The sequence below is a fragment of the Protopterus annectens genome, chromosome 17.part0 (assembly GCF_019279795.1).
Source record: "Protopterus annectens isolate FY-2018-M chromosome 17.part0, PAN1.0, whole genome shotgun sequence".
NCBI lineage: Eukaryota > Metazoa > Chordata > Ceratodontiformes > Protopteridae > Protopterus > Protopterus annectens.
The window spans coordinates 184,220,152-184,234,885 of record NC_056751.1 but is presented as its reverse complement, the minus strand read 5'-3'; positions in this window follow the sequence as shown (position 1 = coordinate 184,234,885).

Sequence of the window (14,734 nt, the reverse complement as noted above, 5' to 3'; positions counted from 1 at the left end):
TCATTTTCTTCCACCTAATATGGTAATTCATAATCATTTTCTTCCACCAGATGTCAGCATACCTCTCAGCCTGGAAACATCAAAAATCTGGACAAGGCACATGAAAAATATGTACAAATCTGTATGCTGATTAACATAAAATTAGCATACATCATTATGCAATCCTGCCCACTCCAATGGAATTATGGGATACCAACTTTCAAATGCAAATTGAAGAAAATACAACCAAAATATGGCACTAGAGTCACCCTGCAGCCATTCCAATGTCCCATTACCTGGCTATTTTTCCCCATTTGCCATAAACACTAATGTGCATACTGCTTTACTTCTACATTGATTATTTGGATTTTATTTTTACATTTTATAGCACAATGCACAAACATTAACAGACATTTGCTAAACAAAGCAATAACTGTCTCACAATGAAAATAAACATATCATTAAAACTTCTCTGCCCTTGAAACTCACATTCATTGAAACAGCATTGAAACCCACACCACATCCAAAGAAAATGCATCTGGCCAGTGGTGGATAAAGATTACCTTTGGGCTGTTTTCAAATCATAGGCCCCTTGCACACAAAACAAGAAACATACATGGGGTCTTTGATACACCTTTCTGACTTTAATTTATATTCATTGTATAATACAGCACACTTGTTAGATTTAGAGTGCATTTTAAATTTACTGTTTGAACATTTTTCCAGTAGGCGATGAAACAAAATGAAGCAATGACAAAACTGCCCAATTCAGAACATTTCCATCATAAAATTCTACTTACACACACACACATTTTTTTTCTTATAGTGCAGCACAGTATATAATCATTTTGATTTTCTGTTACTGAATTTGGGTTAATATTTTTTGCTCTTTCCACTGAGACAAAAGTGCCCTTGTGCATGACATTTGCTCACTTCTGTTCTATCTGTAGTTACACCCTTGACGTGTTACACCCACCTCCTTTAAAAGTACAACACGGTACAATATCAGCAATACATCTAGACTGTGGGAGAAGAACCCACAGTCTTCTGTATCAAAAGCAAGCATTTAACCTGCTATGCTATTAACAATGCAAGCAGACTCAGCATAAGCAACACTAAACTTCTCTTCCCCTGAAGCAAGCACAAGAAATCTGGAAAAAGTCAAATTTTATTTTGGGGGGGCAGGACAAAAGCCTAAAAACCAGGGACACATTTTAAACATTGCTTGTATAATTTTGGAAAGTTGCTAGAATAAAATGTTGTTTTACCACGATGCGTTTCACTACCAAGTCTTGAACCTAGGACCCTGTGCACTACAGTCAGAGCAACATACCACTATGCCAAATCAGCAGTTTTCTGAACTTAAATGGCTGTCATTTAGTGAATTCAGTTCTCATGTCTTACCATAGCTCTCAGTTATCTTAGCACAAAAATCCTGGACAACACCAAAAATGGGGAATACAGAATTCAGTTCTCACTTCTCACCATAGCTCTCAACTTGTTAGCACAAAAAAAACTGGACAAAGCCAATAATAGGGGAATACATTACAGCCTTAAAATAGGGACAAACTTCGAATACTGACATTATAAACCTAGAAAATGCTAGAATAAAAGGTTTTGTGCTAACATTTATTTTCTGAAGAATATGAAGTCTGAAATTTAAATGCCTGTCATTATTTAGTGAATTCAATCCTTCACTGACTTGCCATAAAAAGCCATAAAACCACAGATTTTATGAAGAACAGAACAAATATGAGGCATAAATCTGGAGCTTTCACAGGGGGTGGTGGGTAGGGACTTTAGGCTCTTGTCACTTGTACCAAAGGTACAAAATTTGAGCCTGGGTACCTCCTCTAGTCACCAGATATATTCACCTGGGGCATTACACCCACACCCACACACACACCTTCCATATACAAGTACTGAAACGGCACACAGACACCTTCCATACACAAGTACTGAAACGGCGCACACACACACACACACACACACACACACACACACACACACACACACACACACACACACACACACACACACACACGCACACACACCTTCCATATACAAGTACTGAAATGACACACACACACACCTTCCATATACAAGTACTGAAATGGCACACACACACATCTTCCACATACAAGTACTGAAATGGTACACACACACACCTTCCATATACAAGTACTGAAACAGCACACACACACCTTCCATATGCAAGTACTGAAATGGCACACACACACATCTTACATATACAAGTACTGAAAAGGCACACACACACCTTCCATATACAAGTACTGAAAAGGCACACACACACACACACTTTCTGAAAACAGCACACACACACACACACACACACACACACACACACACACACACACACACACACACACACACCTTCCATATACAAATACTGAAATGACACACACACACCTTCCATAAACAAGTACTGAAACAGCACACACACCTTCCATATACAGCAGCTTCCATTAAGTTCCATATACAAGTAATGAAATGGCAGCTTCTATACCTCTGAAACACCCATTGCTTTGTCGGCAGCTCGCAGTAGCGATCAGCCTCACCACTCTGAAATGTTCATTCCTCAGTCTTGCAGCTCATATAAATTCACTGGCACCACCAGACTCGCATCGCGGCATTCAAAACATTTGGAAAGGGATGTATGCATGAGCTGGAAATGTATGCATGTTGAGACTTGACCTTGATTCCAACAGGCTGGCTGCTAACACATGTAGATGACGTCATCACATGTGCGATGACATCAGCTCAAAAAGCTGGGATTTATTTTTTTAAATAAAAGTGCAGGGAAATCGGGAATTAAGGGCTGCCACTCAGGAATTGTGACACCCCATTATTTGGACACCAAAACTATTTTTTTACCAGGTAATTCAGTATGGTTGGAAGGTATGGATGTCAGTATGAGTAAAAATGTTATAGTCACTAAAGGAACTACGCCTTGTGGCAAATGCTCTATTTGTAAACATCTGGTTAAGTTATTTCCAAATATTAATGGCAACAAGTTTATGGCTAATAGTGAATACACGTGCAATACAGCAGGAGTTGTTTATGTCTTGAAATGTGCTTGTGATTTGTATTATATTGGATAAACTTCAGGAACATGTTAGGGATATAAGAAATAAGAAATTGGACAGCCCTCTCTGGGGTCTTTTTATCTTTTCATCATGCTAATTCCAAATTTCTTAAAGGCTGTGTGTTGGAAAAAGTTGAGGTATGTATGGGTGAGTGTACTAGCTTAAAGGAAAAACTTTAAAGGAAGGCAACATTGTTTATTTTAAAGTATGGTACTTTAGAGCCTGTTGGGCTCAATAAAGAGTGCAGTTGGAAGAAATTTGTGATTGGATAATTGCTTAAGTGTTTGTTAATTATATTTTCTTCATGATTATGTAAGCTGATCTGTATGTGTAATAAAATCACTCTTGGAAGGCCTATTGGCCAAGGCGCTAAGGATTTTTATTAAAACTCTTATACTTCTTGGTACCGTTGGCTATTTTGCTGTTTTTTTCATTTTTTTTTTCATATACTTCCTTGCATGGTTGTTAGTTATTTGTCAGCTCTTAACCTGATCTGCCAGAAAGATTCTCGGCATTCAAGCCGTACCTTATAATTCCCTAAAAAGTCCTCCAAACTGACAGCTTCCAGTACACTAAAAGTAAATTTCTTAAAACAAGAACAATGCAATGAATGCTTTGCTAATGTATTATTTTGATCTTTATTTTGAATGCTAAATTATGCTTGTTAATTCTGCAGGCAAATTTTCTAAAGTTTTTCTTACATAGAAGCAAAGTCATATTTCACATTGTGCAATGTAAACCACTCCAAATGAATTACAGTAAAATCTTCCAAGGCACCAAAAGGATAAGTCAAGAGCTCAGTTGTAAGTGCAGGAAGTGTTATTTATGAACTTGCATTGTTTGCATCTCCTGCATTTAAAGGTGCCTGGGGGGGAAAGTCCAGTGTTTTTGAGATGTGAACTTCTTTGCAAAAAGGAGCTAATGTTGTACAATCTTTTATATGTACACACAGACCCCCGGATTCTCAAAAGCTTGCATAGAGTGCAAAATGAGTGCAGGAGCTCACGCAGGCAATATGTCTGCCGTGTGATCCAGGAACAGCCAGCAGGGCCGTGCACAAGAGCTCCAGCACTAATCTTGCAAAGACTAAGCCCTGGTATGCAAATCACCTAATTTGCAGGAAAAATCCATGCAAATGAGGTGATTTTGCAATCCAGGAAGCTTGCAATAGTCCGTGCAAGACTAGTGCAATCTGCAGAAATGTACTCTGTTAGTAACCGAGTACATTTCTGCAAATTCCAAAATGGAGCTATGACAGCTCCAAATAAAGGCTGCATATCATTGAGGAAGCATGCCAATGGCCAAGTATAAGGCCAATGGCAATGCAAACTGTTTAAAAAATAAAAAAATCAACTTTGTTTTTTTCGCCGATCTCAGCTGTTTAAGCATAGGGCAGTGGCATGCAAACGGGATTGGGAGGAAAATAAGAAAATAAACTTAAAAAGAGCATTTTAACTAAAAGCAGTATTCTGCCATGCAAGCCAATGGCAGGCATAAGGCGGGGGGGCTCAGTGTGGGACATGTAACTATGCATTAGAAGGCAATCCTATGCAAATGAGGGGAAGGATAGTGAATCCCAGATTTCCCCAGGATGTGAGGCAGGTCCCAAGAGTTTAAGAGTATAAAGAGCTGGGTGCAAGACTAGGATATAGGTGACATCATGGGGGGTGTCTCAGGCATACTGTAAGTGGATTGGAGCCCTGTGGCTCGGGATTGCTCCTAGCTTAGCACAGCTAAGCTAGAGTTGTGTCCAAACCTGCCTAGTACTCTTTACAAAGAGTAAGCGGGTATGCGCACCACACACTGGGTTTGACAGGAAGAAAAAGGAATTTAAACCAGGAAATAGCAGCTCTGTTCACATTTGAGCACTCCATTTGTGGGGCGCGCACACAGGCTTAAACAGGGAGGCAATGGGAAGGGAAAACAGCAGTAGGAAGGTAATCAAGGAGAACTAGCTTAGCTGGCAAGTGAAATGTATCAGAATCAGCCAATTACACAGACAACAGACCAGCCCAGCCCAGAACACTACTATAAACTAAGCAAACACCTTCCCCTCTGGTTTTCCACAGTCTACACCACCGGTGTATACAAGCGGGGAAATTTTAACAAACAAGCCTACAAAATGAGAAGGGCTGCAGCAGGCAACATAGAGCAACATGTGCAAGAGGCAGAGGGTGGTGAGGATGTGAATGCTGCCGAACAACCCACAGTGAGGAGATGGAGAAGAGTGTACAGACCCAGGGTAGCCTACTAGGGGCTACATGAGCTGGATATAGTGGACCTCTATAGGGTGGGCAGAGACCTCCTACAGCAAATTGTTGAGCTGTGCCGGCCACACCTGACACACCAAACTGGCCAAGGAGAACCCATCCCAGCGGATACCAAGGTATGTGTAGGCCTAGGTATACTAGCCACAGGTACCTCCCAAAGCACAACTGGGGATATCATGGGGATCTCACAGACATCAGCATCCAGAATATTCCACCAGTTCCTGGATGCCATGGCAGCACATGCCAGTGAGCATGTATATTTCCTCAACACACGTGAGGTGTTAACCAGCAATATGCGTCTCTTCCACCAAATAGCAGAATACCGTAGGGTAATGGGTGCTATAGACTGCATGCACATATACATCAAAGCACCACCCGGTGAGCAGGGTAGGGCCTACATCAACCACAGGGGCATCCCCTCCATCAACTGCCAGGTCATATGTGATGCCCATGGCATTATAATGAATATGTGTGCTGGCTGCCCTGGAAGCTATGACGATTCCCACATATGGCATCTGACACAGCTGTACCAGAGATTTACCAATGTGGACATCCCCTACGGTCACCTAGTGGAGGATGCTGGGTACCCACTGGTGCCATGGCTGATGACACCCATCAGAAATGCACACACACCTGAACATCAACGCCATAATGAAACACACGCACAGGCCAGACATATAATAGAACATGTGTTTGGGATGCTCAGGTCACAGTTCCAGTGCCTGGACACATCCGGCGGAGCCTTGCAGTACTTACCAGCTACATGTACCCAAATTGTCATGGTATGTGCTATGCTACACAATATGATCCTGTGGAAACAGCTGCAGCAGGAACAGCATGGGGCAGGGCCACACAGCCACCCACCAATGCCAAGGCATGTACAGGCACAGAGTGACTCAGAGGAGGAACAACCTGAGCCTGCCCAGTAGGCAGAAGGAGGCATGCCCAGTATGACCTGGCCTTGGCAAAGAGGCAATGCATAGCATATGCACTGACATAGTAGGAACCCAGGGAATGACACCTCTCGCTGAGTCGCACAAACAGCAAAGGGATGCCAAACATGATACTACCTGTGCTCAACCATGTATAGGGAGTGTACTATGCGCATCCGAAATAGGCAGCCCTCCAGCACCATCCTCAAGTCTGGCACACCCTCAAGGTAAGTCAATCAACCTACCAATTACCAAATGGAGTAGAATGTGTTGTTACCTGTAGCTATGGTATGGATGTGAGCATGCAAGGGAATTGGGTGAGTGAATGTTATGGCAGCAAACAGTAGACACCCATAGTGGCACCATGACATCTGTAACACATACTGGAGTCACCATAGTAGCCAGTACTATACAGGGTGACAAACCCTACTGCAGGAAATGGGCTGAGGCACAAGTGTGTCCATAAGACCTACACGTACCAGTCAGGAAGGTGCACATACCCAACAACAGTTTCAGTCAGCAGGACAGGTGTAGACAAACGCAACCAAATGCTGTACTATGGCCTTTGAATGAGCCTTATGGGTAACCCCTCCCCCAGGCCTACACAGACAGACTACAGTAGGCCAGGCAGTTGGATGTAAGTTGTGAAGGCTAGGAAGTCCGAAACTAATATGTAGGTAATTAAAGCTAAGATCTGTAGTACACTGGTATGCCTCTAGCCAGCACAATAGGTAAGACTACAGACTGAAATTGAGTACCTGACATACCAGTACATTCCTAGCAAATGTGCACAAGTGTCAGGTGTGCCCCCCATCCTACGTACACTTATAGTAACAGTCAGGTGTGCCCCCCCACTCATGTGTAGAAATGTAGAAACAGTCAGGTGTCCCCCACCGCTATACAGAAATGTAGCAACAGTCAATGCCAAGTGACCAATGGATACCCTGCAGACACAGCATGCTATCTGTCTGTGTACAACACAAAGGTTAGCACCCGCAGTACAAACTACCTGGACTTGATCCACACATGCAATGCAGATGGCCATACTGGGCATGCTCACACACTTAAACACAAGAAGGCCATGTCTGCAAACACCAGTGGACCAGACATATCTGGCAGTCGCAGTTCTTAGAACAGACACATGTCAGTATGCACCACTCCTGCCTCTCACACACAGTGGATAGGAATACAGACACATATGTAAGGACAACACACTATAATAGGCCAAATGTAGACAGCCATAGATGTGTGGAAGAGGGTGACTGTGACAAGGAGCCGTCTGGACCTGTCCCACCCAGCATACAGCCAAAGGGCCCCAAACACATGAGATGCAAATGTCACTCACTGCAGATACTAGCCACCGGTATCTGTCAGCATGACAGGCTATGTGGTGCACGTGCCAGCTGTGCAACATGACTGTACAAGGAAGTAGTCATCTAGTAGCTGTATACATGTACCTGTGACATATGTCCCCATGTGTGCCTGCATGTGGCATGTCAACCCCTACATGAATGGGTTATGGCCCATGCACACACTGCCCTCTCCATAGCAGTATTACGGCAAGCCTGCTGAGGTCATCCAATGTGTAATACACCTTTGGGTGAGCTGTAGCTCAGTAATCTCCATGGTGCATCCCATAACTGTGTCCTGCTGTTGTAATAAACTAGTTAAATAGAAGTTCTAACCCCAGACATGGCAATTGTGTTTGTGTGTGTGTGTGTGTGTCTGTCTGACTGTGGAGAGAGAAATGCTTTTTAGGCTACTCGCATTCCATGCAATTCATATACTCAGCTTTGCCAAGGCTGCTGATGTCACTCACCTAGAAATACACCTCTGGGAAAGTCATACTCCATTAATCTCCATAGCGCATCCTGTAACTGCATACTGCTGTAGTGTGCTAAAGTAGTTCAGTAGGTGTTCTAACTTCACAACTGGCAACTGTGTGTGTGTGTGTGTGTGTGTGTGTGTGTGTGTGTGTGTGTGTGTGTGTGTGTGTGTGTGTGTGTGTGTGTGTGTGTGTGTGTGTGTGTGAATCTGTGTGTGTCTGACTGAGTAGAGAGCAATGCTTTTAGGCTACTCACACTCTGTACAATTCATATACTCAATTTGGCAAGGCTGCTGATGTCACTTACCTCGAAATACACCTCTGGGAAAGTCATAGCACAGTAATCTCTGTAGCGTGTCCTGTAACTGTGTACTGCTGTAGTGTGATAAAGTACTTAGGTAGGTGTTTTAACCTCAGACTTGGCAACTGTGTGTGTGTGAATCTGTGTGTCTTTGACTGAGTAGAACACAGTGCTTTTTAGGGTACTCACACTCCTTAGAATCCAAATACTCAACTTTGGCAATGCTGCTGATGTCACCCACCTAGAAATACACCTCTGGGAAAGTTGTAGCTCAGTAGTCTCTGTAGCGCATCCTGTAACTGTGTACAGCTGTAGTGTGATCAAGAAATGTGGTAAGGTTCCATCTCCACTCATAGCAGTTCTGGATATGTGTTCCAATGTCTGTGTATGGATTGCTGATGTCATTCATTGTGAAATACAACTTTGTGGATAAAGATCTGCAGTAATCCCTGTGGTGCGACCTATAACTGTTACATACTGTAGTGTGATATAGGCCTTGGTCAGGGGTTCAGTAACTGCACTTGTTGGTTGTGGATGTTTTGTGTGTGTCTCACTGTCTGTATAAGGAGCAATGCATTTTAGGCTAGTCACCTGCAGTACAGTTGGAATGCCCTTCTTTGGTAATCCTGTTGATGTCATTCATTGTGAAATACACCTTTGGGGAAGGCTTTTTCTAGTAATCCCTGTGGTGTGTCCTATAACAGCTCTAGGCTATCGTGTGATATAGACCTCAGTCAGGGGGTTCTGTACCCACACATGGCAGTTGTGGATGTTTTGTGTGTGTCTCACTGTCTGTGTAGGGAGCAATGCATTTTAGGCTAGTCACTCACAGTACAGTTTAAATGGCCTTCTTTGGTAATTCTCCTGACATCATTCATTGTGAAATACACCTTTGGGGAAGTTTCTTTAGTAATCCCTGTTGTGCGTCCTATAAAAGCTCCATGCTGTAGTGTGATATAGACCTTGGTCAGGGGTTCTGTATCCAAACATGTCAGTTGCGGATTTTTTGTGTGTGTCTCACTGTCTGTATAGGGTGCAATGCATTTTAAGCTAGTGACTCACATTACAGTTGAAATGGCCTTCTTTGGTAATGCTGCTGATGTCATTCAATGTGAAATACACCTTTGGGGAAGAAGTGCTTCAGTAATGTCTGTGGTGTGTACTATAACTGTGTAGGGCTGAAATGTAATAAACTAATTAGGCCGGGGTTCAACTCCCAGACCTGACAAGTGTGCGTTTGTAACATGTGAGTGTGGGCAATGTGGCGGAGGCAGGGTTGATCATTTTGTTTATGGTGGCCCTACTATATATCACAATGTCAACCATACAGGGATAACAGATGTAAATTAGCTGAGAGGCTGGGGTGCACAGCCATACCCATATATGTGACATCAAGGCCAGCCGCGTGTATGGCTGTGGGGGGGAAGCTTATTCGTACAAGACATTTAGTGTGTGAGGCCTCTCAATCCCATTAACGGTGCATGTGGACATATGTGTATTTGTTAATCTGCCATTGCTACCTACAGATGTATGGCCATATATACCTATATGGATTTATATATCTGCTAATATATATAACTATGTCTGTATACACCTACATAGATATATATCTGCGTACACATATGTAACGTGCTGTGTATATGTAGACATATATGTGTCGATTTAGGCATATGCATGTATATATGTGCATATATATTGATATATATATATATATATATATATATATATATATATATATATATATATATAAACTACATATCTAGATATGTTGTATCTGTTTAGATATTACTATAGGTACACACACATACATCTAGATGTTGGTATACATTCTCTGTACTGTTGCATGACTGGACTGGATGATATGTTTCTGAAAACATCAAATCACTTCGTATCTGTCATGGCTTAGTGGTAAATCACTTTGTCTATGGTATGCAGGGTTCTTTGTTTGAGCCCTGCAAGAGCTGTTTATTTTGTTGCTGGGCAGAACATGGCCCATTGGATACACAGTGATTAAGGCACTTTACAGCAGTTTTAAGCAGGTTTGCGTGGAGCTAAGCAATGCCTACACTGGTTAAGCAAATCAGCAGCTAACTGAGTATAAGAAACTGTAACCAGACCTTAGCAGTGCTTATCTCCATGCAAACCCATGCAAACCCATGTACAACTGCTTTAAATTGCCTTAATTACTCTGTATCCATCAGCCCTTGTTCTGTCTAGCAACAAAATAAAAAAACCTTGCTAGGTTCGACCCCAAGACCATGCACACCATAGCCTAAGTGATTTACCTCTAAGCCATCTCAGATACAATAACCCTGCTGTATTCACAAACATCAAGCCCAGTCATTCAACAGTACAGAGAATGTATTCCAACATGTAGATGTATGTGTGTGTGAAAATATATTAATGTTTAAATGGATACAACATATTGATATATGTAGATATATACACACATATATGTAAGCAGATATTTATATTGATATAGTTATATATGGACATACATCTGTAGATAAAGTGGGAACATAGCAGAAACATATATGTCCACATGCACCATTAACGGGGTTGACCAGGCACAAACAACATACATCATGCACGAATAGGTATCCCCCCACAGCCAAACATGCCTGCCCTGCAATACACTACAAGCTGTTGCAGATCCCATAACCAGGACATTACACAGCAAGGGCACAAGGTGTTAACAGTACTCCAGCCCATCTGTATGATGTCAGGCTGGTATCAGTAACATATCATGCAGTGCAGTCAGGCTCATAATGACCCCCATTTTGCAGTCGTCTGCTACCTTTGTTAGCCAGAGTCCCGTACTGTTGGCCTGTACTTCAGAGATGTAGATGCCAAACAACAGTGGTCTCAGGACTGAACCCTGAGGTACTCCACTTGTTTGGGGATGGATCTGGTGTCAGTTACACCTACAGTTTGGGTTCTGTCAGTAAGCCATGTGGCAAACCATCGAGTGGCATAGGGATGTATGGCCAGATTAGTATGTTAATCTATGTTTCCAAATTGGGGGATGGTGTTGAAGGGGTTGTTGAGGTCAACATAGGCTTCGTGGACTGCCTTACACTCTTCAACAGCTATGCAGACTGAGTCAAATCAGTCAATCAGTTTCAGGAGTCAAGACTGGCCCTCCGTGAGCCCAATTTGTGTGGGGTCCAGTGTTTGAGGGTTGCCAATGTCTGCATTTAAAACATCCCTGATAATGCATTCCATGGCCATGCAGATCAGGCTCATCAGGCTGATGTGATGGTAGTTCCAGGGATCACAAGTGGATTCCCCCTTGTGGAGTGGGATAACTGCAGCTGTGCGTCACTCAGTGGGCACCAGGCCTGATGTGAGGCTTTGACTGCACATGACAGGTGAGTTGCCATTCCATTTTGTAGTTCATGTAGTACACAGTCCAGGATGTCATCTGGTCCCATGGATGCTGTATTCTTAGCTGTGGGTAGTAGGTTTTTTGCCTGTGTGGCTATGATTACTGGGCAATGGAATCCTTTTTGTATTGCCATGGGCCCTTTTGGGGGTGAGAGGGGGTGAATGTGGCACTAAATTCATCTGCCAGGATATTGGCACATTCCGTGGGAGCAGTCTATGTAATGCCATTCTGTTGCAGCTCAGAGCACTTCTGATCATTGCCAGTTAGAATTCGGACATAACTATAGAATGCTGTGTGGTTGTCTGTGGAATCTGTGGCAATTTTAGTTACATAACCAGCTTTGGAGGATTCCATGAGGGATCTCAACGTCTTACTGGGGCTGGTAAGGGAGTTGTTTGCATCCTTGGATTATCCTGTTTTCTTCAACAGTGTCTACTGTCTGTTGTATACTCTGTTAATGGTAGGAGAACACCAGACTGGCTTGATTATTTGGGAGACGAGTGTTGTGCTTCTATGTGGGATGTTAGGAATCATGCACAAGTGGCTGTGCTCATACAGTGCCTTAGTGCATGATTCATCAGTTGAACTGTCAGCTCCTGTCTCCATGGGTGTTCCAAACATTGCCACTTCTGTCTTGAGTAGCATGAGGTTGGCCTTGGAGAGGTCTTTTATGGACAACTGTATATACATTCCTTTCACGTGTTTAGTTTGATTAGCCTATGGTGGGATTACTTTGGTGGAACCACAGCTCAATGCACTGTTGTGATGGCTTAGTGGTTAGTTACTGTGATTATTTTGTACTGGGTTCATGGCTTGAAAAAGCAGGTCATTTTTATTCTGGCCAGAACATCGGTTAATGCATACAGACTAATTAGGGCACTTTAGGTTAGTCACACTCAATACAATTCAAATGCCCTACTTTGGCAATCCTACTGATGTCAATCACTGTGAAGTACACCTTTGGGGAAAGAGTACTCCAGCAATCTCTGGCACATGCTATAACAGTGTAATACTGTAGTGTGATATGGAACTCTGGTAGGGGTTCTATTTGCACACATGAGACTTGTGGATGCTTTTGTGTCTGTTCCTATGCCTGTGTGGAGAGCAATGCATGTTTGGCTAGTCACACTCACTACAATTCATTCACTCTACTTTGGTAGTCCTGCTGATGTCACTCACTGCGAAATAAACCTTTGGGGAAAGAGTACTTCAGTAATCTCCATGGCATGTTCTGTAATGACATAGTGCTGTAGTGTAATAACTAGTTAGGTATGGGTTCTAATCCCAAATGTGACAAGTGTGTGTGTATCGTAATGTGTTGATGTTTATTGTTTGTGTCCTGTGTGGCGGTGGTTGTGAGTGTATAACAACTGGGCCCAATGTGGACTGTGTTTTCAAATTCTCTTATATGGTGCCCCTAGCATATATCACAATATCCACCATGCAGGGATAACAGATGTGATATCAGTACATAGTCAGTCACAGATTCAGTACCCTGGACTGGTAGGTGTGTGACACAAACATGCTTACCTTTTACTATCCCAACCCACCCTGACTTATCTTTGCCTCTGTCTGCCTCTCTCACTCCCTCTCTGATGGATTTGGAGACTTACACCTGCTTTGCTTAGGCAGCAGCATGTGTATTGTCAGTGATGCTCATGATTAGCCGATGGCCTCTGCATGGATTACAGCCCTCCTCTAGCTAATTGCATGTGGAACAGCTGTGGTAACATTCCCATAGCCAATTGCATGGAAACACACTCTAATATCTAGGAACATCATGTTGGTGTTGGGCCTTTTCATTCACTGTGAGCAGGAACTAGATCTGTTGTTTGACAAACAGCATCACAGATGGATGGGGGACTTACCTCTGACAACATACACTGTGGAAACAGGCCAACACACAGGAGGGGAATGTGCCTGTCCTGACTACAGACTGTAAGTGCTGCTATACTGCATTTGGGGTATTATTGGTTTAACAGGGTGTGTGTGGATATGGTTGTCCTACATGTTTTAATACTTGTCATGTCAGTGCTATGTTTATGAAGAATCCCCATCTGTAGGGTCATCTGCAGACTGGGCAGTGTGTGGTGCCTTGTGTTCCTTGTGTTACCCACAGAGCACCTATCTCTCAACTGCAGAAGGTAGTGTGAGGATTGCAGTCAGTAGATGATGACAGCCGGGAGAGTTACTGGTGTCATATCCCTCATAGGACATATGTTGCATCACACCCTGTTATGACAGGAGATGTATGTGGCCATCACAGCGACATGTCACTATTGGGCCTGTGTTTGTGCCTCCAGCCACAACCCTGTCAACCTTTGTAGATATGTCATGCAGTAGAGGGTGCATATGTTCTGTACACCATATTCATTGACAGCATATCTGATGACAAGCCAGTGAGATATCAGACTGCTACACATGTTATGTATAGTAGGGGGATGTATTTGAGGACATAGCCTGGGCACTCTGTGGTTGTGGTTGTGTGCATAGTACTGAAGGTATGTGTAAGTCTGGTAATTGTCGACAGTGTGTGTATAGTGCATATGTACTTTGGCCTGTGAAGAGACTGTGGTAGATTTCATTGTTCTTGGTCCTGTTCCATCTGATGTTACATGCTGCTCCACTGTATGTCACCCTATCAGCTTGCATGTTTGTAGGGGCAAACACACACATGTCCCAAACCACAGACAGCCATCAGACCACACTGTGTAGCAGCCCAGTATATGTAGGGTTGTTGTGTGAGTGGCTCATATGAGGATGGTGTACATCAGATAGTCCATATACTGTAATAGTACGCTAGCTTACCATATGTGGCTGTGGCTGTGTTCACATTGGTTGTGGTTATGCACTTTCAAACAGGTGTCTGTTACTCTGTGATGCAACATGCCTGTAGAACCTGCTATCTATGCAGGTACATGTGTATTCCCAC